Genomic DNA, 23,762 nt, shown 5'->3' with positions numbered 1-23,762 from the left:
TTCTCACTGCTAGCAAGCTATGGCCATGCACTTACAATTCAGTAAGTAATGATAAATAATGCACTGACAGGCACCATTACTTTACTTATTCATTGATGTAAAATTCATGTAAACATGTCCAACTAGCACAATATTCTGTGCCAACCATTGTTAGAAGGCATTAGCTTTGTTTTGTAGAGTAACCAAGATGGAATAAAGTAAATTATCAATTCAGTAAAGATGAGAGGTAAACAGTGATCCCATTTAAAATCTATACCTTGGAGTCTTATAAAGAAGGATGGCTCCAAATGTCTTCAAATATACCTTTATTTCAGGTCATTATCGTCAATAAAGATGGGGATGGTTCTCACAAGATTACTCTGATATTTGGCTAGAACTGAGCTAGCTCTTTCAAAGTATTTTTTAAAAGCTGTTCACTTTTAGAAATGGTTTGAATAATTGGGTTTAAATATAGTAGTTATCTTTTTTTTTTTAATCTTACTGTAGTCACTAGAGCTACTGTAAACATATAAAAGAAAAAGTGACTCCTTTAAGCAGGTAATTTCTAACAGATAAGCAAAAAGGCAATTGTAAGGAAACTGATGATGTTATGAGCAGTAGTTTGCAGCACCCACCTAATTTGAATGGTATTGAGTTTTTATAGACATTGCAAAAGAGATGAGAGTCAGGAGAAAATATGAAGAGGAAAGAAGACAGGGCAGAACTGTACTTGTTGAGGCTTCAGACATCAGGTGCTTAGAACCAGGATACAACTTAACTCAATAGATGGATTAGAATATTTGCAGCTTTTTTTCAGGAAGTGTCTGTGAGACTTAGAAACAGCTTGATGTGATGGAGAGAAATCCATCTGGGTGAATATCATGCCCAAATGATAAGCGTGATTGATAAGTATCATGCTGTTATTTTTCAGAATGGCTGAAAAGGCGAGAAGAATGCAAGTTGAGGGAAGGGCTGGAGATTAGGAATGTTGTTTTAGCAATACCAAGTTTGAACTGGGGCATAAGTCAAGCTAAAGATATATCGACATTTTGGTTGGGCATGGGAAATGGATTATGGCTCATTTATAGATGACTTTCATTTTTCTTTGCTTTGCATGAATGGAATCTCTCCCCCCCCTCCCCAAATGTCACAACCTTCCTACAATTCCAAAGTTGTCTCTCTTTTTCAGCCTTGCAAAAAAAAATAAAATTACCATGACCAAAGGAAGACCCATGACTTGACTGTGAAATATCAAGAATAGTTCTAGAGGATTTACTTGCATTTTTGGATACTTAGTTACTTTGAAAATGAGGTCCCCCAAAACTACCAGCCTCCTTTAGAAATGCAGACTATGATGGTCTTCCATTGGGCTACTTTTTTTGTAGAGGTAGTAATAGATAATAGATAGGAATTTTTCACTCATACATTTTTCCTGTGTTGGTTCTTCTATGGCAGCTTTCATGTGAAATATCCCCAAACCCTTCTGGGAAATAGGAGACAAACATCACCAAACTTCTTCACTTCCATACACATCAACAGAGCAAAAGAGAAGAAAGTTCTCAGTCAGTGATGATTTTATAGAATTTTAGGGGTCAAGACTGTAACCCTTTTATTTAAATGCCTACTTTCAGGGATTGCAAGAAGAATCCTCCCCCCAGCCTGCTCAGAAAGCTGCCATCTGCTGCAAGACCTGGAACCACTGTCATAAGTTCCAGCATCCACTAAAAGTGATGAAGATCAGAGAATAAGAAAAATGTGCTTCTGGCTAAGACTGTAATATAAAAGGAAAGAATATGAAGAGATCTCTACAGTCAGCAAAGGAAGAAACAAGGTAAAGACTAACTTAGAATATTTTATTCATTTACCCCTATCACCTCCTGTAAATTCTGACAAAATACAGTGCCCATCTTTCCTCTATATCTAATCAGAGAAGAGACAGACTCTATTTTTCATGAAATGTAATAGAACACACTGTAACTACCAGACAATAAAAGAAGATACCATAATGGCTAGACTTTTAAGAGCACACATTTTTGTTGTTGTCAGACACTGGTAGTATGGGAGCAAATTGAAGGGAGCTGAAGGTAATACATAATTCTGAAGAATCACCCAGCAGGCAGCACAAAGGGACACTGGCTGTGGGAAGTATTGAAAAATCATGGCTGTATTAGCTTCATAGCTCCAACACCCTCTAATTAGACATAAAGTTTTAATCAATATACTTCTTTAGATTAATCTCTAGACCTCTTCTGGGCTTTCCTAAATGTAATATTAAAGAGTGAAATGTGTTTGGCATTTCCAAATAATTTGATATCAGCATTACCGTTTGTGTAAGCAATTGAACAGCTTGCATAGATGAAATATGGCCAACTTCTCCATGAAAGTAAGGTGTGTAGGGATAAAAACATAGAAAACATGGCCTACATGGACTATCCTGATATTTCATTTCGTGCAGAAGAAGCAAGAATTCCTCCATTAGATAATATGCACCTAATTTTCAGAATAGCTGATCACTCAGAAACCTGACTGAAGGCACTGACATCTACAAATGGTTGTCACTTAGCAGTCAACCACTTGAAATCAGACAGGATTACCTGGAAATGTAGGACAAATCTGGAAATTTCTCCTGGTGGATGAATGAATCTTTTTTTAAGACAAAACAGGAATGAATTATTATACAAAATTATATTTTAATCAACCTATTCCTGGAATAGAGAGGGTTAAAGTAACCAGAGTCTTGTTCACAGATATCATTTGCTGCATTATATAGAAACAAATGTCTTTCCAGTTAGGACCAAGTAATCAAGAAATCAAAAATGACAATGCTTTGGCCTCAAAGAGTGTGTCTATGTCCTCCAACAGACCAGCACAGAAGTCTTAATCTCTTGCCCTGTTTCCACACCTTCAGGTCAGCCCACAGTCTGCCCTTGCAAGCATGAACAGCAAGACACAAGCACAAGGTGGGATTCAGCTGACCAATACAAAGGTAGGATTCAACTTGAGCTGAAGACAGATACATCTAACAGTTTACATTTGGGGTTTTGGTGCATTAGGGGATCAGCTCATACGTAAGTGCTTGGTGGTATGTGAGGTGGTGGTAATAGAACATCTAAGACATTAACACAGAGCTAAAAGATACCATGTTGCATGTATAGGAAACCTATGCCCATTTTGGTCAGCAGCTGCAGTCCAGACACATTATTTTAGGGCATACCAGATAGTACTGGACACATTTTTAGACAACTGAATTAGATTTGTGTTTGACTGATGCTTTGCGTGGCCCAGCCCATGCCTCCTGTCACATTGTAACCCCAAACACCTTTGCCCTAGGCTCACTGTCCCTTACAGGGCTTTTGACCTTGGTTCATTTTAGTTGTTTTTTTTTCCACTCAGAAAACTTTCTTAGCTTTATCAGATGGCTCTTCCCACTGGTATGTGAAATACCAACTTGCAGAGAACTCAGCACAGCAGGTGAAGGAGGGAAGACGGATCCTGCACTTAACGGTTCATCTTTCTACACAGCCATGTCAGCACTTTGTGGAAGCAAGGTTTCAATTTTTGCTTAAAATATGGATCCAGTAACGCTGCCAACTTGCATTTATCTCTGTCATTGAGCTTGTCGGCCACAGCAGGCGAGGACACAATTCAGCAGCTACTTCTCTTCACTGGTGTTCGAAGCACAAATCCCTTTACTTTAACACAGGATGCTGTTTATTCCAGCAAATGGCAACAAAGTCAGACTCCATGGTTGGACTCAATGATCTTACAGGTCTTTTCGAACCCAAATGATTCTACAATGAAAGCCATAGTAGCAAGATTTGAGGAGAGACATTTCACAGAGTAGAGCAGTCCTATGAATTTACTTCTCACTTGTGCAATTTCCTACCACACTGTAAAGAATTAACATCCATTGAGAGAGATAATTAATGCCCTGCAGAAAGTCCCTTTAAAGGACTTATATCAAATAGTCTCCTGGCTATGCATCACCAAGGAAGAGGAATTACTAAGGTCTACAAAAAAAGATCAGAGGAAAAAGGCCTCTCTGTTAAGAGAAGACTAGAGGATCTTGGTCTACTCAGGGTAATAAAACAAACTGAGAAAAGAGAGGGATGAGAATCCATTGGGGCAAAAAATAAACCTGGGGAGTGAGAAGAAATACTTAACAAAAAGGCCCTGATAGTCACCAAAAATAGTTTTAAAATAAGCTGTGGAAAATGTAAGCAACAGAGATACAAGGAGCTTTTGTTTTAGGCAGTGCTTTGTTGTGGTGGCACGGGTGCATTCCAGCTCAGGCTTCATTCCCTTAGGGCTGGCAGGAGTCATCACTTGGCCACATGTTTTATAGAGTTCCAGTGTCACAGACTGCATGTGGTCTCTGTATGTCAAGGCATAAACTGTGCATAAAGTTTTCAAGGTCATGCTACTTCTGTCATCACAGAGGCCAGTACTGATGGACAGCTTTGCATGTGCTGTGTTCTTATGCAAACCATATAGCCTTGCTTAGGAAGGACAAGAGGAACTTACTTGGAGACAAAATACAGAATTCATGTCACCTAACAAAGTGCATTGCTGCAAGAGTTACTTGTTGTCTTTATGCCCAGAGAAGAAAAACAGGCATTTAAAGTCTGATTCACCTGACCAGTTTCAAGCACTAATACTGGGATGAGAAACTACAGACTAGACAACTGCACAGTGTCAGTGAAATATTCTTTGCGAAGTTTTGATGGAAGTTAGATACAACATGTTTCTTTATGGGAGAGGGAGTGGGAAGTTGTAAGATTTTACTTTATTAATATTAGACACATGTATATAGATATGAAAGCCTAGCTGAGATTTAGGCAAGAGGCTATATATCTAACGAAGCAAGCAGTTTTGGAGAACGTTTCTAGAGGAGACAGGGCAGCTAGTAAATTTTGCTTTCACTGAGAAATAGTTAGGTTTTTTATATAAATATGGGCTCGTTTCAAGCTTGGTGGGTACAAGTAATTATATTTTATGGAGATAACAGATTAAACTTTCAACACCCATATCCAGTCAGCTGCAATGTAAGAGCTAATAATAACTGTCCTTGGGAAGATTCAAAGTAACATCCAGAAAAATCAGAAAAGGCCAGCACTGACATTCCTGAAATAGTCAAGAAAAAATAATTGCTGTAAATAAACAAACAAAAAGAAAGAATATCTTTGTGTTCCAGAAAGAGACAAAGCATAAGTCCAATTAAAGAAAAAAAATCCTTTGTAGGTCACCTCAGGAAGGAAGAACTAACAGTCACTAGTAAAATAAAAAAATGCAATAAGGAGGAAAAAAAAGTTTGGGAGGAAAAAACTTTGAAAGGAAAACAGTATGAACTACAAATAAGAGCTACCAAGTCAGAAAAAAGCAATAATTGCTTTGCATGAGCTTCAATGCTTTAATATCCAAAAGAGGGGAGTAATGATGGCAGAAATTGATAAGAGAAGACAGATCACTTGAATATGTTTGAAGATGAAAATCTGAAGTGATAGAAAACTTTCTGGCACAGCACTTAGACAAAGAAATAAATGACATTGACAATACACTGCTGAAGATGGCACTGAGAGGCAAGGAGCTTGGCAAGAAAGCACAAACTGTTTTGACTGATTACTTCTTTCTTTTTCCTAAATAAACATCCTTAAATTTGGTCAGAAACTAGTGCTGGCTGGTGTCTGTGGCAGTTCGGGTACTTCACACTCTCAAATGCATGGATTTTTTACCTTGGGATAATAATATAAGCTGAAAAACTTAATCCAGCATCACAGATCAAGGAGACTCTCTCACTTGAAGAAAAACTCTTCTAGAATTATAGAATGGTTTGTGTTGGAAGGGACCTTAAAGGTCATCTGGTGTTCATAGAAGGGACACCTTCCACTAGACCAGGTTGCTGAGGGCCCCATCCAATCTGGTCTTGAACACTTCCAGGGATGTGGCAGCCATATATTCTCTGGGCAACCTGTGCCAATGTCTCACCACACTCTGAATAAATAATTTCTTTCTAATATCTAATCTAAATCTCTCCACTTTCAGTTTGATGTCATTACCCCTTGTCCTATCACTATCTACCTATGTAAAAAGTTGCTCTCTTTCTTTTTTACAAGCTTACTTTAAGAGCTTGAAGGCTGCAATGATCTCTCCCTGAGCTTCTCTTCTCCTGGCTGAACAACCCCAAATCTCTCAGCCTGTCTTCGTACAAGAGATGGTTCAGCCCCCTCATCATCTTTGTGTCCTCGTCTGCACTTTAAAAGAATTAATCATCTAATGTCCCTTAGAATAAAAGGCATTTCAGCCTACAAATATCTAATCCTTTCTCCATTATTATAAAGGGAATCTGGACAGCTCTGTTACATATAAAAATCATCAACTGTCAACTACATTTGCCTTAATATCCCACAAGAGGACTGACCACAAGATTGCATAGATTACTTTGTCTGAGTGCAAGAAACCTCATGTTCTGCCCCATCATGCTGAAAGGCAAATTAAAAAATACCATCTCCTTAGCATTCCAAGATGCCTAAGCTTCCAGTATGGAAGGCAGAGAAGTGCTTTTCTGTTGGCTCACATGTTACATCTGGGGCAGCACAGCACATAAAGAAGAGGATGCTTTATTGCTTTGAGGTGCCTATGAATTTAAGCAGCACTGCTGTTTGTATCCAGCAGCACCTCAGGATGTAAGATTAGCACGTCACTCCATGCTGACACCTTGTTTGCTTTTTGTATTAACACCTAGACATGTTTCAGGGCTCTAACATGGTGGTCTACCAGTAATTAAGATTAAGCCACATTTTTTGCTGACAATTCCCTGATGAATTAACTTCTCTCTGCATCCAGCCCCAGATTTGGATTTTGCTTCATTCCTCAGTTGGGACAGAATCCTTGTTATGATTTATTGCAATCCTTATTGTGATTAATAGAGCTCTACATTGTTCATCTCCTGGGCAATGAAAGCAGGATGCCTATTCAGCCCAGGGAGGAGCACGTGGTCTCACTTTCACATCAGCAGCCTCCATGAAGGCTTCCACTTAATGTATTTTTGAAACCCTGTTTCAAAAATTCCCTGACAGGGATGAGCTGACTAGTTTCGTGCTCTAGCTCTCTGTTTTTTAAGTGGTCTGAACTGTACCTTACCTGTCAATTTTCTGATGCATCTTCAATGTATCAAGCCTATCCTTTAAACATTAACATTTTGTATACTTCAATATTAAAGCTGCATAACATTAAAAAAATTATGAAAACTGCTTGATAAAATGTCAATGAAAAGCTGCTACTTATTAGGAAATAAAGAGGATAAGAAAATGTGGGAAGTAAGAATGTCAGAAAATAAGTAATGAGTTGGGGCTTTTCCCATGCTGAACAGAAAGCCAGCTTGTGTGAGATACACTTGTTTACTATTTTTAGAATACCATTGTCTGCAGTTACTTACTTTATACAGATTAAAATAATTTAATACAAAACTCACCTGATAATTGTACAGAGTCAGATGATTGTATTCTAGATGATACATTAATAAGAGAAGGTTTTTGTGCTGAGTTGCCATTCCCTGGCACTGAACTTGTGATTAGACTGAGTCTCCTACCTCCAGATATCCTGAAAGCTTCAGAAAGTAGTCTCTGAACACAGGTAAACTAGTTAATATTTTTTCACAGTACACTGACCGCCTGATTGGGTAAACACGAAATTGTGAATGTAAACTACCAACTAATTATCCCTCTAAATACTGATTTTATAAATGCCATATGACTAATAATTAATGCCTACTAATACTGCAATATATCCCATTTAAACACAGGTAATGCCCATTTATGTTTATAATGAACAACATTTCTTGACTTCCTTTATTTCTAGCTCATGTCTGGAAGTCATTATGCACAGCCTAAAAAGCTGCACTAATCTTCTTGAAGCTGCAGTAGATACAAATAATTAATATTTGCTTATGCAAAAGCTGGTTGTGATGGAACTGCCCTGTAAGGGGTAGCTGACACCAGCAATTGTTAGTTCCTGAGTTTATTTATGAATTGTTGGTTCACACCCCACCATCTCTCAGATGGGTGGGTATGAACAGTAAATGAGATGACTGGCATCACTCACTCCTTCATCCTCAAGAGCTATTTCCTACCCTATGCTGAAAAATGGCTCTTAATTGACTTGAGTGAGATGTGGACTGAAAAGACTGAGAGGTTTTCTTTATAAATCCTCTTTCACTTTGCACTGGCATGGATTTAGGACTGCTCTAAAGATCACTTGTCATTTCTCAGCTAGAATGGGTAGTGGAGAGCTTGAGGGTCAGTGATCTCTTTGACCATACCTGGATCCACAAAAGAAGGACTGATTTCACACTGAAATCTGCCTTTCAGAGTGGGTATCAGTGTAATGATATGACCCTGAGACCCTGTAGCAGGGCAGCAGGATGGCTATGGAGCTGTGGTGGCATGAGCACTGCACCCCTGCTTCCAATGCCATCAGTGTGTCTTTCAACAGTTATTGAGTGAGCCTGTCAGGAGGAAAAAACCTAATTACAGAGCAGTCCTTTGAACAGGGCTGTGGTTCACATTTCTTGATGTGATTCCTTTTTATCTGCACTGCTGGCATCTTTAGAATGCACTATCTAAGTTTAAAGGGTTTTAATTTAAGGAGTATTGTGTTCCTGTTTACTTTCCTCCTTCATTACATCAGCTTTGCATGTTCTTTTTATAGTTTTGGTAAACACTATCCTAGTATCATATCCAAAAATGAATGCCAAAGTGTAATGAAAAGGAGTTTTATTTTAAGACTTTAGGGGAAGCAGAAGGGACTTGCAAAAGTCCCTGAGAGCAACACAGAATCAGGATTTCTGTGTCTTTTGAGAGACAGGATCAAATACTCGGAGCATCGTAGAGACCTCAAAAAATGGAAGGAAAACAGGGAAAGCCAAGGGAAAGAAATAAAGGTCAACATACTGAAGCAGGATGAAAGAAGAATGGAAAAAGCTTACTCTCAGACTCTCAAAGATTTGTGGATGCCTAGAATCCCTTAAAATTAATATGCCTCCTGGTATTTCACTGGGCATTTAGGTAACTACTGATGCTGAATACTTTAGACACTTACTGTGAATGTTCAGGCATGACTATCCAGGGTAAATGGTGGGATGCACAATAGTCACCTCCATCAGAGACACGGTGGAAATCTTCAAGGTTTGAACAGGAAAATTCATAAACAGGCCTGGCAATGGAAACACTGCTCCTGCGGGTGCTCTGTAGAAACAGCTGGCAGACACAGCGCAGTTCTTGAAAACCATGTCTCAAGTTGTTTCACTCAAGAACACTTTGGGTGTGGCACTGCAAGTTTGCAAGAGTCATTCTGGTAAGTTTCGGGCCTTTGGTGAAATAGGGACGTGCACTGCTATGGGTGAGGCTGGTTGTTTTGATTGCATCTGCTTGCTCATTAGTGCTATACAAAGGGGATTATTTTACTTACTACTGAATGGGGGTAAGGAGAAATCCAAGATTTGGCAGGTCACTTGTACAAGCCTGAGGTGAGCACCAGCCCCTGCTCACCCCAGAAACACAAATTTCCTGAAGGCATGGGCATGCAATAAATTTTCTAGCCAATGCGTCAATGGCTATAAAAGAGTGTGAAGTTTCAAACTCAGAACACCCTGAAGAACAACACCCTCTCTTTTCTTCGGAACACAGCCCAGGCCTTTTGCCAAAGGTGTTGGTGCAGGTCTTCATGATCTTTGCAGAATTGCAAAAAAGTTCTCAGATCAACAAAAGCTCTCAGATGAGCCTATGCTGAAGGTGAAAAACAGAAATCTTTTCCTTCCAAACATCCAATTTTGAGTGTTTGGTTTGGTCATGCTGTCCAAAGTATAATAGATAATACATTTTAATTGGACAAATCCTCACCCAAAGAGTTCAATGATAGAAATAAATCTTTTTCTGGCTCTACTGTGTTTGACATAGGCTCAATTCTAATCTCATTTACAGAAGTCTGACCACGACTGGCTGGATTGAAATCGACTGCCTTTTCTAGTGTGAAAATAGGATCAGGCCCCATAGCTACAATTATGAATAAAAATGGTTGTATAAAATAAGGGTTTAGGTTGAAAGGAATTCAACTTACAAACTGAGACACAACGACCCTTTTCTGTGAGGGGGAAAAAAGGACACTTTTGCAATACAGATAAGAAATAAATGTTTAACAAACTTCTTTGCTTGGTTCGTGGCTGTAACCAACCTTAAGCTCAGAAGACAGCTGGGAAGAGGGAATTAGATGCCTCTGCAGACCTCTTTATTTTAATTACTTTCATGCCACACTGAGAAATTATAGCCAAAACAATAAATCGAATTAAAATACTTACACTAATAGATCTGTGCATACAGAAGGATAGTTACAGTTGTTTTTATTCATGAACAGAATTTATTGGGTTTTTTTATTTTGTTCACTTTTTTTTTCATTTTTTTTCTTTAACTCAGATTAGGTGCCTTGGAGGCATGGGATCATCTGGCGTTTGAAAGTGAAGAGAAGGAAATAAAAAGCTTTTGCACTTTACACTGTGTTCATTACAATGGTGTGCTCACAGCTCTTTGCCCCGTATGCTCTCTTCTGAACACAGCTCCACCATTATGAAATGCTGTCATGCTGTGCTTTTTCCCTTCTCCTCCTCCTCTTCCCCTTCCTCCTTCCCCTCCCATTTACCCACTGCCACTGATTCCATCCTCTTCCATCTCATCTGTCCATACAACCTGGCCCCTAGTGGTGACTCCACTGTCCTTCCATTTCATACCACCAGTGTTTTGACATTTCTTACCCTCCCAGATCTCTTTTCAAGAAGTATCTGAGGAATTTACACTGAACCTTTTTCACCAACACAAGACTGGATTGCAGATAAAGTTATTTTTTCCGATAAAAGGTTTCTTTTACAGATAAATATCCAAAGTTAAAAGAACGAATGCCCCGAAACTCAGTGATTTTACTCTTATGGGTGTCCCATGGGAATAATGGGTCAGTAGCCTCATGTTCCTGTTTCAAGGGCTCTGCTACATTGCTGACATTCCTTTGAGGTATAGCCCTTGCAAGTGGGAACATCATGGTGCCTCATGGGGATGAATTCTAACCAAGAGCTCATCCTACAAAGGAGAGAAGGATTTAAATCATTCAAACTATTACTCCTGTGAGGAAGCATAACATCATTTATAAAAGAGAAGATTTAGCTTGGAGGCAAACACGTGATTGTATCAGAACTTTGCGCTAAAACTTATTTTTTTATGGAAAATATAGAAGGGGATAGTATTCTTAAATGAAAACCATTGTAAGAACGTAACCCCAAATCTTTCTGATCTTTCAGTTTCAACAACCCCCAACAAGCTCTCATCTAGCAGCCACTTTTTGTAGACTGTTGCAACTTTCTGTTGGATTGTTCCCACACCTCCCAGCCTCTTCAGATCATGATTGCTGTGATTTCTCTGTCCTTTTTTCTGAGAGGGTTTTTCACCAAATACACGTGCAGTCTTCTCTTACTGCATCAATCCAATGCTCAGCTCCTCACCCACCCTCCACATCTCAGCCCTCTCCAATTGTTTACCGGTTTATGCTGTCATGATGACTTGCACATGGCCTTCTTTCCTCGCCGGCTGCCTAATTCAGCTGCTAATTTTCCCAATCTTTTGACATGCCTTTGTACCTTCTTCTATTCAGAGCAGTCACACACATTAAATAATCTCCATAATTCATGGTATTTAATTCTGTCATTGCCAAAATGTTCTCAGCAGCAGAATCTACTCTTCTGATAAATGCACAGTCTTCAGTTTTCTCTCTTTTCTTTGGTTGCGAGAATGATCCATTTTATCTTTGTTCCTCCTGTAACATCATAATTTCCATAATTCATTAACAATTCAAGCGAAGTCCCTTTGCTTGTTTCTCATGCTCTTTGAATCTTGCTGATGCCACAGGATACTGCTGTTCTTCTTTCACCACCAACACAAAGCAAGCACAGTCCCTGCTGTTTTTAACCGAGCTCTCTCTGAACAGACCAGTTTGGGTGCAGTATTAAATTCAGCTACAGTGTGCTGTACTGGTCTAGGTATCCATCAAGCCTCCTGAGTTTTCCATCTTCCTCTGTGAAACTGCATCACAGACACATCGACTTCCATGAGTGATTTGGAGCACTTCATGAGCTAAGCTCTGGTTTAATTAATTTGTGCCCAGATTTTCAAAGCTGTGCAAGCACTCACTGAAATGAGTGGAATCATGCAAATACAGACAAAGCTAGGGAAGTACACAAAGTTATTTGCAGACTCATCCAAATGAAATTTTTTTTCTGAGTGCTCAGTCAGGTTTGATTCGAAATCACAGGGAGGTGGCAGGAAATCAGGTTATCAGAGCTGTCAAAAATGATGTGTGAAGAGAAAATTTAAAATCTAAATCTTACAGCTTCCTCATTTCCCATAAATTTGTGCAATAGTGAGCCCAAAAACATAGAAGGTACCAAATCATTGAAGAGCCACTGTCCATAAGAATTCATATTATCAGATTTTTCAATCTGTACTTACTAATAAAGGTGAACATTTTTTTGTTTTCTCTGACACTGGATGTCAAGTGAAGGAATGTGACTGACATTGCATCAAACCATTCAGCCCACCTCCAACCTCATTTCATCATGCCTCAAAAGTAAAATCAATACCCCCACCTCAGTAATACTTGACAGATGATGCTGCCTTGAAGAATACAAGCCTGTTCCATGTCTTTCAATGCACTATGTGAGAAAGAGGAAAAGAAGGAGCTTTATGCAAGTGAGAAAAAAAGACTATGGCCTTGTAAGGCATCATAATCGTGTATCACTACTCCAATACCTCCTTTTGGGCAAATGCCAAGTTTCCATATTATGTCATAGCCATTTGGGCTTTTTTCTGCTGAAGTATTCAGCAATGCCTTCCAACATTTTGAGATGAAATACCCATGTTTATACTATCCAATAAAATTAGCTGAGGATCTTTTTCTAGCACTGAGATCAAACAGAGTGAACCACCTCCTATCTCCCATCTGTTTCTGTACATCTGTAACTGCCTTCCCCAGTCCAAATTGCTTACTGGGAACAGTCCCTGGCTGATGCTATTCCCTACTCCAGCCCTTACAACTGGCATGGGTCAGTCTTGTTCCCAGGATTGCACTACCAGCATGGGCTGTACTCATAGGCAGTACTTGATCCCATGTCCCAGTCCCAATTAATTTACCAATGCAGGCAAAAGTCTTCTGGATCTCTTTGTTATAGCATAACATAGCTTTAAAAATTAAAAAAAAAAAAGGAAAAGGAAAAATATGTATTTATTGTGGACAAAATGTCCATGATTAATTACAGCACAGGCACTAGGCTCTAGCAGTTGTACTCATTTTGAGGAGCATTCATCTGACTGAAACTGGTTGTCTTTAATGCCTACCTTTGATTAGGCCACCACTGCCTCTTAGTGAAGTGTGGCTTTTTGGATGGGATCATTGGATCCTAAAATGGATGTCTAAAGGATATCAGAGGTATTGCAGAGACATTGAAAGTGTCTGGTTTTAAATGCAGATGGATAGACACTCAAAGGGGATTGCATGTCTAAAGTGAATAACTCCAAGGGCAAAGACAAAATTAACTATGCCCTGAAAATTATGAACTCTTGACTGCTGGAACTCTAATTTCCTCAAAAATCCAGCCGTTATGTATTTAAGAAACATCTAGAGGTATTTAATGGCTGAACCAATGCCATTTCTATGGTGTTTTGGACATTGCCTATAAGCGGAATTTTGTTGCTTAAATCCTTCTGGTTTTGAATGAATATTAGCTGCATGATGAAAAGCATTGTGTGCTACAAAAGCTACCCAGAATCATTTATCTTTTCTGGATTTCTGAGTCTAGGAAAACAATGGCATTCCCTGTGATTTAGTTAGAGCTTCCACTTTCTGCAAGTGTTATCTGTGAGGAGTTGGGCTGACAGGAGTGAGGGGGTGAGGCACAGACAGATGTCTGGGTGCTCTCCAGTATCTTAGCTTTTTTTAAAATAAAATTTACAGTCAAGCAAGGACATTAGGGAGAAGCAGATATAATTTAATAATATCTAGATGGAGGCAGGTCCTTAAGTACAAAATCCCATCCCTATCCCTGGAAGTGTTCAAGGCCAGGCTGGATGGAGCTTTCTTTGAGCAACCTGGTCTAGTGGAAGATGTCCCTTCCACAGCAGAGGGGTTGGACTGGATGATCTTTAAGGTCCCTTCCAAATCATTCTATGATTCTATTACATCCAAAAAAACCTCCTTTCACCAAGGGAGACACTTAAATTTAGAATAAATGACACCATTTGACCCACAGAATCTTTAAGTAAACAGTTATGCTTCTAAGAGTAAAACAGATCCAGTTTCTGGGCTTAGATATCTGCTTTGGTTAAGGTCAGTAATGATCCAAAAATTGGCATTACTATCTACTGGTCAACAAAACATCAAAATGAGCAAGTGTGCTCACAGCTCTATGGTTAAACTGTTTACAAAACTCAAGTGGTGATACTTTATATATTGTTTTTATTCCACACCTGCTATCTTGTACATGAAAATTAAAAAACTACTTCCTCCAGAAACAGAAAACTCAGGTTCAAGCTAGCCCTTTCTCAATTTCTCCCATCAAACAGATGGCCCATGACATCAGAAAACAGGGTAGAAGAACTCAGAATCTTTGAGATAGCATTTCCTACTGGATGGGAAAAGAGGAATCCTAAATCCCTGAAGTGTTTCACAGGAAACAAACAAACAAACAAAAGTAATTTTATTAAAAAATATAAAAATAATTATAAACTAATAAAATAAAAATCAGAAATAACTCTGGAAACCTAAATCTAGGGCAGTTTTTCATTCTATCTGTATGATTAGAATATATGATTCACATATACATGATAGAATTAACCAGGCTTTAACATACATGCCTTTGTAAAGAAAACTTGAATCTTTAAGTTAAGATTCATTCTTTTAAATTATGGATATGATTTTCACCTCCAGCAGACAGCCCCAGGTGTGGCATCCCATGGACCTGTTTTACTGCCTCAAGATTCTAAAAACTTGAACAGTCTGGAAGTTCAAACACAAGTTCTCTGCTTGGTATCTTGTAATGATTACCTTGAGGCTTCTCCCCACTCACACAGATGGTTATTCTGGATCCTGCTCCCTCGGGAACCACTATCAGATTTTGAGCAAAACACCTCTAAGATCCTACTTCTCTTCTTCCTTCATTCTCTCTGATGTTTTTTGGCATTCTTTAGCTTTAGAAAAAAACCCCAAACTTCCCTGCAGTTTGGCAATGACTCTGACTGGATATCTGTATTAACAGCCGAGCTGAGTGTGAATAGTAAGAAATTAAGCTCCTTTTTTTTTTTTTAATCCAAACCAGAAATGTCCATCAGAGGGAGGCAGCTTCCACAAAGCTGAGCCTTATTTAAATTCACATTCTGCTTTGAAATGAGCTGCATAGCTTAATTGCATTTGGTCAGTCCGTGGAATTTCCATTCTCTAATTAAGTATTTGTAACCATTTTAGTGTAGACTCCTTTGAAGAGAGAAAAAAAAAACCACAACAACAACCAGAAAACAACCCCAAAACTCTTATGCTCCCTTCTTTGGTTGAGGACATGGAATAATAATAGTGATCTGTAGAGGTGAAACAAATAGGATTAATGAATTTTAGAAAACATAAGCCTGTTTGGTTGCTTTGGTTTGACTTTGATTAGGAAATTGTGCTTAGGCTAAATTGAGCTAACATGTAATTTGTCAGCTGGCCTAAAAATGCTGTAATTGTTCATTTGCTCCTGTCACCCTAACAGAAGAAAAATGAAAAGCAAACTTGCCAAAGCCTAGCTGGGTCTCTGGCTTGTTTGAGTTTCTGTGTGAGGGCTCTTGAGGGGGAGACCAGAACCATGGCATGTTGCCATGAAGAGGTGTCCCATCATATGGGGAGATCTTTCTACTGTATGCCTGAGGTGGAAACACTGCCTGGGAAAAGATGCCTCAGTTTGGCTCTGAGATATCACAGGAGGCAAGGAGATGCTGTTCTGAGGGACTTGAGTTATTTTATATTTAAGTGATGTTTCAAGTATTCTTCAAGAATTCCCAGGAGAGGGAAAGAGAGATGAAAAGAAGACTTGTCCTCACTTTATTGATATGAAGCAGGTAGATTTCCTAGAACCGTAGAAAGGTATGGGTTGGAAGGGACCTTAAAGACCATCCAGTTCCAACTTCCCTAGACCAGGTTGCTCAAAGCCTGATCCAGGCTGGTCTTGAGCACTTCCAGGGAAAGTCTGTTTGACTTTCACTAAGCCACATGAGATGCTCACTTGCTAAGCCCTGCAAGTGATGCGTTTGGGTCAGCTCAGATAAAACGTGACAGTAACATCGACTGCCAATTTGCAGTCTATAAAACAGCTTTCTGCTGGTAGTAGTTGGCACAGTAGTCCAGGAGGGCTCTTGCTGCAGGCAGGCACATTTTAATAGCTGAGTAAACAGAGGGCCATTGGGGATCACTGATAGCAGGATCAGTGAGTGTGGAAGAATCACGTCTTGCACACAGGTCATGGATGTCATCAGCCACAGTGAGCTGGTGACTCCCACTGGCAAGTTTGGACTCTATGGCTTTATCTGCATTAATAAATGAAACAGTGCTGAGGCCCAAACACCACCTCAGTTGTCAATACTGTCACACTCCAGGGCTTACCAATGTCAGGGGGGCTTCTACACGAGTTCTGTTTAGACGGAGAGATACACACATATCCCCCATGGTGGTAAACACCATGTAGGCAGGAAGAATAATGAGGATTCCCAAGAAAAACACCCCCAAAAGAAGTCAGGATCCCAGGGCTTCAGAGAAGAAATTCAAACTGCAATAAAAAAGGATTGTGCATGTATCTTGGAAGAAAGAATTACTTGATTTTTTAAGATTTGTTCAGAGACCAGACCACTCCTTGGCTAAGGAACAGCTTCACAGGCTTTGGTGCTATTTTTTCCAGAAGACAAAGATGTTTTTCTACTTCTCTCCCACTGTTCTTTGCATGTAGGAGGAAAGCGAGGAACAGAATAACTGAACATTTCTACTTTTCTTTCCTCTTTCTTTCTTTTCCCTAATTGTTCCTCCTCCTTCCTTCAGCCATCATCTGCATGGCAGCAATCAGCAGGGATATGTGTTCTTAAAAGGAGGAACAAGGTCAGTCCCATCCCAGACTGAAAGGTGCAAGTAGGAAGAGATTCTGCAAAGAGAAATGCAGCTGCCACTGGATTTGACCTCCACTCATAAATGCTCTTAGCCCATGGCATGGTATGCCCTGAAATTTTTATGGGCTAAAATATTTACATTTGGTCTTTGGCTTCACAGCTGATGGCTTTTTGTTATTTTGAAGGTGAAAGATATAAATTAATGAAGCTCATATAGCTACTAAGATTAGCTACATTGTGTAGACTAATAGGTTAGATAACAAAATGATGTGAAAGAGAAAGCATATTTTCTGAACATGTCCTCCGTTACACACCACTTATCCACAGGATTTGGAGTCTTGTAGCAAACCCTCTTGTTTAACACTTCTGTTTAGGAATTCCTGTTAGTTTCTGTCACCTTTCATCAAATTCCATTCAGATTCAAACACCTTGTACTGGATTTTTAACTTGAAGGCCAAGACTTTCTTAAAGGAACAAAAGAGTTTGAAAGAAGTCCTGAGAATTAAGATTATGACTACAACTCTACAAGTTCTGAAAAGAAATTTTGAGCTCTAACCTTTGTTTTTTGAAAAGAGAAGTTCCAAACTTCACTTGTTTTATAGATGTTATTCAGCAGCATGTCAAATAATACTGTCCAGTCATTGAAAGTTATGATCTTCCTACTCTTCTTTTTTTTTTTTTTTTTTTAATCAGATCATACAATCACAGAATCACAGAATGGTTTGTGTTGGAAGGGGCCATAAAGATCCACTAATTCCAAACCTCCTGCAGTGGGCAGGGACACCTTCAACTAGATGCAGACTTATATAACACAGTTCTTTTACTGGTCTTAGATTCATTTTTTTTTTTTAATGGTTACTTCAAAGACACATCTTTTTAAAGTTACACACTAATGGATTCAAGAATTTTAAGCAGTATGCACCATGTTTCTTCTTATGTTCTTCTAATCACTTTACTCTGGGGTTAGGGTTTGACAAGGGACTTGCGACACAAGATGTGGAAACAAAGAATAAGTTATTTTTTCCAATGGCTTTGAACTGATGCCATGAGCAGCACACACGTGTGTCCATTTCAGTCGTGTGGCAGTCATGAACCTATAGGAGGTTTAAATTACTCTAAACATTTAAAGCAGGCTGAGCTACATAACAGGCTCTGAGAATTTGAACAAAACCACTTACAGGATTTTAAGTAGTTTGAGCATTATCATTGCCTGGCTGAGCTTTACTCTAACGGAAACCAAATTTTTAAAAAAAAAAAAAGGTCCTTATTAAGAGGATCTTTTTTTAAAGAAAAAAGGAAAAAAACCCTTAACTGCAAACAGTGTATTTGGGAGAGAAGGTGATTAGATGTGGTAGGGATAGCTGATGATAAATGTCACGGGCCTGATGGCTTTGGATCAAGGATTTTAGCTGATGTTGAAGCATCAAAGTTAACTATAGCATCGAAGTAAATAAAATTTGCGAATTCAGGATCCAAATTCTGCTCCAGCTTGGGAGTTGCAAAGTCTGTTGCCCATATTGCTTTTAGTGTCAGCAGCTCCAAGGTATTTTATTTTCATCCCGCCTCTATGGATTTTCTTACCTCCATAGAAGGCAAATGGTCTGGAGAAGGTCATAAAGAAACCACAAGGTCCAGCCCCTTCTGGGAGAAATTTCCTAAGACATGCCATAGCATTTGTATGGCCCTTAACCTGTGTGGGTGGACAGGCATTTGCTTTTTTATATATTGTATTTATAATTTATGAAGAACCAAGTCGTATAAACCAAATCACTGTTCAGATGCACATGGGGAGAAGGGAGATGCTGGCCCATTTCCCCTCACACAGATGATTGATTGAGGCCCACAGATGGATCTGCCTGGCTCCCCATGGTCCTGCCAGTCACATTAGATCACCTCTGCGGGGTGACAAAGTATATTTTAAAAGGTATTGTGGGTAGAAACATCTAATGATTAAAAAAAATCATAAACCTAATGATCCAGGAAATAAATCCACCTTTGCATTTCTTGATTAAATTAATCAAACATTGACACTGCACACACATCCAAATATATTTCAAAAACCAAACATTGGCTGGGGACAAATTAATGTGCATTCTTGAAAGATAACTGAACCAGGACAATGAATGAAGAGGAATTGGATTGGAGCTGGTGGCCTTTGCAGATAAATGAGCTGATACAAGCAATTTGGGCTGATACCAATTCATGGCATTATGCAGTTAAAGAAACAAAGAGCAATTCAAAAAAAAAAAAAAAAGGATTAATTTAATTGCTTGAAGTGAGAATCTAGACTTTCCCATGACTTAACAGTGATAAAGGAGAATAAGCTCTCAGTACCAAATATAAGGCATGTAGTCCTGACAAAAAATCCTCAGTTTACTTTACATTTTCCAGTCTTTTTTTCCCTCCCTCCAAATATATAAATATAATTTTCCAACTTTTTTAAAAATTTGCTTCTATTTCAACTCTGTCTTTCTGCCTTTTCTGCTCTGAGGGTATCTGGAGGTCTGATATTCCATTAAAGAATCACTTTAAACCATAATTTCTTGCTTTGACACATAATAACAAGACACAGACTGCACCACTAATTGTCTTTTTGTCCACCTAGGCTCTTTCCTAAGGCTAGTCCATATCAGGGGTCCCACATCATGCTGGGCATGCACTTTATTTACTAGGGAAAACAATTAAGAAACCAGTAGCAGTGTTTTCCTGAAATTTTGATAAGTTTTATTACTGGATACTCACCTTTTTAGTGAGTACTGACCTTACTGCTAGAACAAAAGCATAATTTGGGATCCACACCATATTCTAAAAAGCTAATCCAATTTATGTGTAATTTCATCTGCAAATAATTCAACCCTGTCTAGAAGTTAATGTTTAAATTGACCAAATTAAGGTGCTGTTGCAGAAAATTGAGTCATATATATGTCATGGAAAAAGAAAGAAAGTGTAAGAAAGGTTTTTCTGTGAGACAAAAATTACCATCCAAGAGCATCAGATAGGTTACTTACTTATAGCACTTACAGCCATATCAAAATTGCTCACAGAACTGTTTACATTTTTTCTGTATTCGCCCATCAGTCAGTGCCTCTGCACTCAGGGCTTCAGAGCCAGCGTGGGAAGGGGAGGGGAGAGGAGGTTGTTCAGCAGAAGCAGCTTTATTAGCAGTTCCATATTATATTCAGTCACAGTGACTCAGATTTCTCTGGGAAAGTTTGTGTGCTCTGCAGGAACACACATGCTAACAGAGGAGTGAAAAAGCCATGCCGAAGTCGTGCTTCCAGGCCTGGTTGTTGTGCCAATGGGATTTGGTCTGTGCGACTGCACTGGGCTCCTCTGAAGGGCTGTGAGCCAGCAGCAAGGAAGGAGTTTGCTGCTTGGCCTTTTCCTCACTACTGAATATCGAATAAACTGCAAAACCAGTGGGAAAAGGAAAATGAGATTGAGCTTTTCTTCAGGAGTCACTGAATGTGTTCAGGGGATGGTGCTGTGCAGGTCGAGAGAACACGAGGAGGAGGAGGAGGAGAAGGAGGAAAGAGCCTGCAGCAGGGCAGGCGCTGCAGAGCATGAAGTCAACTGCTCCTGCTCCAGCCCTGCCACTGTGGGTGAGCAGCTTAAAGAGGCAAATCCATCTCTAACCTCTGGCTGACTCCCAGCCTTCTCCCACTGACTGAGTCATAACAAAATGGATTTTGCTTCCGCTTAGTTTGCCACTTGCCTTCACTCTTGCATAACGTGCAAGTGCATTAGGAATTACTTCTCACCGTGCGAGGGAACACGTGAGTTTCTTTTTATCCCACCAAGCTCAACCCACAGAGGAGGCACTCAGTACTACACTGAGGGTAAGGGAACAAGCTGTCTTCATCCACTGCTCCAGTGTTTCTCACACTGCATTTCTCAGCAACTGAGAGTTATTCTGTTGTTTGACTTGGCATGAAGCTGGTTTTGCTTGGCCTGGAGAAATTTATGCTTATGTAATCAAAGAATCATAGAACAGTTTTGTGTTGGGAGAGACCTTAAAGCTCATCTAGTTCCAACCCCTCTGCCATGGGCAGGATCACCTTCCATTAGACCAGGTTGCTCAGAACTCCATCCAACCTGGCTTTGAACACTTCCAGGGACTGGGCATCCACAACTACTCTGGACAACCTGTTCCGGTGTCTTATCACCCTCACAGTGAAGAATTTCTTCCTAATATCCTGATATTGGAGTGGTCACTGTGTTTTCCAAAGTAAATATCCTCCTACTCACAATACCACAATTCTCTCCCCACCACTTCTTTCTTGGGGAAGGGATTTGCTTTTGCAAAAACTGCTTTAAACTTACAGCTTGGCTTATGTGTCCTTATTCCATTTTGTCAGCTGGTGATGCCAGGAGGGAGAGGTGGTTTTGCTGCCAGGTGACAGCCTTGTGATGCTCAGGGAGGTCCATTTAGTGGCAGGACTCTGAGCTGGAAGCTCTTTGCTGCAATTAGCAGTAACTCTCTGAAGGCTGGTTGGCAGGAGGGTCCTGCTGGGCAGGCAGGAGGCAGCCAGCCTTTCTCTGTGCCAGGTGTCATAGTGTCTTTCCTGGACCTGGTGGGAAGATCTTGAAAGAAGCAGGGTGGGAAGGATGTTAAATTTCTGCTCTAACTGGGAGAAATTAAAAGAAGCCAGAATTGTAGGGGATTTTCCTGGCAGGAGTAATTTGCACAGAGCTCTTTGGCACATCTACTCCTGTTGCTGGCAGGTTGCAGCTTGGGGGCTGCAGGTGAGGCAGAGAGGGGACTGTGGTGGGGTTTCTGCTGCTTCCAGTGCTGTGACTCCCCTGACCAGATGACCTTTTAGGAGAAAGGGAAGGGCATTTGAGAGGGCAAGGTGGAGAAAAGGAGAAGAATGCACGTGCCAGGGCTGTCCAGGGCTTCTGAACATCCTGTTCCAGCATGAGTAAGCATTGTTTTGTGGCAGCTGGACTCAAGATCTATCTCTAAGTTTAAACACTTCCTTTAATCACTGCAGCATCCTACCACTGTGTGTTTGCTGGATCCTGTTCATAAAATATTTATCATACTGTTTCTGCATCAATGAGGTCTAAACCACCAGGAAAAGAAAAGCCTTGCCTTTAATAGGATAAATGATGTTTTTCTATCATTCATTAACCACCATTTTCCTTGCTGCAGGATAAAACCTGTTATGTTCTGGAAGAAAAACAGATATAGAAGACACTGGGCATCAAGAGGAAAAAGACATTATTTGTCACAATTTAAGATTTACTATAGGAGGTGTGTGCAATGATGACCCAAGGGAATGTCCTAAGTGCTGCAAGATCTTGTGACAGATTGGACTAATAATAAGTATTTATCTCCACTGAAGATGCCAGCTAATGGCCATGACAAAACTCTATTATGATATTAGATTATTGTTTTCCAATTACATAAGGTTCAGCTTGCAGAGGAAGGGAATGCAGCAAGATAATTTCAATATCAAAGTTACACAGTCAAAGGAACGTGATGCTATTTCAACTGTCACCAACTATTTCTGTTACGGAGCATTGCCAATTCCCAGAATTTATTCTGTTGTCCTTTCTACAGTCCAAGCTCCTGGAACATGGAAAACTCAGCTTCTCTCTTTTAATGCTTGAGAAAGTTTGTTTCTAGCTCGTACTGATGCTTGGAAAAGTTTGCAAATGTGAATGCCTGAGAAAATAGGACAGATGAAAACAACTCTAGTTTTTGCCTTTTTTTTTTTTTCCTTCATTTTTTTATATTTTTTTGTTATTTAACCTCATAATTTTCAGCAAATCTTCCAATTCCAGTCACTACTCAGAATCAGCAATATTACTTGTGGTGGTACTGGCAGATGTTGACCATAACCTCTGTCTGTGTGTGTTGCAGACAATGTAGAATGTTAAAATCCCAGCTTAAAAGAGGCTACAGAACAAAACTAATATATTTCCTGAATTTTCATATAAGTGAAACCTAATTCCTCAGATGTACCTTGATGTACATAGCATCTAGATGTAAACACACTGACAAATCACATCCAAATGTTCAAAAATATTAAAGAATGAGTATTTCTGTTTCTTTTCATTCTTACATAAGCTCATTTTTTCTTTAAAGGCCTGAAAATAAAGACACTGTAATTGTAATTAGTTAGCTGTTTAAAATGATCTTGGTACAATTTGCAAGAAAAATATTATTACATGCCTAGTTACTTCCTCCTGTTAAAGTATGGACTGGCTTCTTTGCAAGCTCTGAATTTCCTCATTCTAAGGAGAACTAGGTTCTTTTAATGCATTTTTTGTTGTGTCACTAATATATTGTGCAGAGATGAACCATCACCTGCTTTTTAGTAGAAAGCTGTTTCTCCCCTTGGGTCTATCTAGCAAATGATATCCAGAGACCCAAGAAAAATTGTGATTGGGATTTTAATTGAGAGATTTGCCAAGGGTGAAAGCAGGTTTTAAATTATATGGTGGAGGACAAAACCATCAAATTCCACCACTGCCTAGTACTAGAGCTGTGTTTGCCATTTGCAGCGTGCAGCCAGGCTTGGAGAGATAAACCTGGAAAATAATGAAACAGAAAAGAGTTAT

Source organism: Myiozetetes cayanensis, unplaced genomic scaffold (genome assembly GCF_022539395.1).
Source record: "Myiozetetes cayanensis isolate MyiCay16 unplaced genomic scaffold, myiCay2020 scf2-11, whole genome shotgun sequence".
In the NCBI taxonomy this organism is placed as follows: Eukaryota; Metazoa; Chordata; class Aves; order Passeriformes; family Tyrannidae; genus Myiozetetes; species Myiozetetes cayanensis.
The sequence above is the reverse complement of the archived record's forward strand: the minus strand, read 5'-3'. Positions refer to the sequence as shown.